Genomic DNA, 1,673 nt, shown 5'->3' with positions numbered 1-1,673 from the left:
ACACCCAATTGCTTCAATCCCTGGAACCCTGAGTAGCTCCAGGGGTGATCTTTAAGCGCAGAGCCGGAATAAGCCATAGGCAGCACACAGTGTGATCCCCAAACCCAAACCCTGCCCTCCAAGAGAATTAAGCAATATAGGAGAAGGATTATGTCTTGCAATTGAAAGGGACTTATTCCTTAAAAGGACAATTCAATATTCAAAACCCAGTGTAACATATCACCTTAACAAAATAACCTCGAGGAAAAAGCAGTCAATTATTTCAATGAATATGGAAGAAATATTTGAAAAACTCAATGCACTCTAATAATAAAAATCAAAAAAGTCAATAGGAATAGGGTGGAATTTCCTAAACATAATAAAATCTATTATAATTTTTATATTTATATCTATTATAATTAAACCCAAGTGGATCTCCTATTATTTGTGAAATACAAAGCTTCCCATCTAACATTAAAAATAAGGCTGCTTTCACTACTTCTCACGGGAGTGATTCCTGAGCACAGAGCCAAGACTAAGCCCTGAGTACAGTGGCTGTGCCCCCATCCCTAAAAGAAGCAGAAAACAAGTGTTGGCATGGATACAGAGAAATTGATACCTTGTTCATTGGTGGATGTAAACAGTACTACAGCTAAGGAATTAGTATCACAGCTCCTCGAATATTGAAAATAGAATCACCAGATAATAGAGAAATCTCAGCTCTGTGCTGACACCCAAAAGGATGAGAGGTTCTCTCAGACAGACATCTGTAGTCTATTAAGCTGCACACGCTCTCTGCCTCGTGGGGCCTGGTGCACAAGTCACGCGGCCTGTAGCTTGTATGGGTTGTAGTAAGGGACCTCCGAGACAGATCTTTGCCATGGACATTCCTAGCTGCTCTCACACTGGCCCCAATCTTGAACTCCAAACAGTTTTGGGGGAAGCCTTTGGAAAGCCCCAAGTCATCTTGGCCAAGTCCTCATCATGTCCATCTGCACCAAAGTGCAGAACAAGAAGCATGTGATTTGACGCTCTGTGCCTGGCCAAGTTCAAATGCCCAAATCCGAGGCTCCAAGAAATAGGACTTTAAAGTCTAATGTGGATGAGTCTGAAGACACAGTGGCTCAAAAGTGGCTGACCCCAGGTGGCTGTGGAGTCCAGTGCCTCCCGAATCACAGGCATCTGGATACATGGTGGTCGCTGTCCTCCTGGGAGCCTCGGAGCTGACCCCCGTTAGGTCCTGCTTCCCACCCAGTCCTCACCACCCGCTGCCACCACGCCACAATAAGTCCTGCTTCTTAACACACACGAAAAAAGAAGGGAAGCGAGAGAGCTATTTGCAGATCTATGTTTATAGCAAGTTATAATCTAACCAGGAAAGCAGCCCAAATATCTGTCAAAAATAAATCAATAAAATATGGTATATACATCCATGAAATATTATTCGGTCTCAAAAAGAAAGTTTTGGTACGTGCTCAAACATGAATGAACCTTGAGGACATTATGCTAAGTGAAATAAGTCAACCATAAGGACAAATATTTGTAAAATTCCCTTTATATGCAATGCTTAACTTAGTAGTTAAATATAGAGGCCAAACAAAAAAATTAAAATTAAATGGTAATTACCAATGGCTAGGACAGGCAATGTGGGAGTTGTTTTAATGAGCACAGAGTTTCAATTTTGCAAGATGAAA

General features: G+C 41.6%; 1 pseudogene; it reads left to right on the top strand.

Moving 5' to 3' along the window:
- The first annotated feature begins 746 nt into the window (after positions 1-746).
- On the top strand, positions 747-852 carry LOC129399471 (small nucleolar RNA SNORA70; annotated as a pseudogene).
- Positions 853-1,673: the final 821 nt, after the last annotated feature.

The sequence above is a fragment of the Sorex araneus genome, chromosome 11 (assembly GCF_027595985.1).
Source record: "Sorex araneus isolate mSorAra2 chromosome 11, mSorAra2.pri, whole genome shotgun sequence".
Lineage (NCBI taxonomy): Eukaryota > Metazoa > Chordata > Mammalia > Eulipotyphla > Soricidae > Sorex > Sorex araneus.
This window is presented reverse-complemented; position numbering and strand designations above follow the sequence as displayed.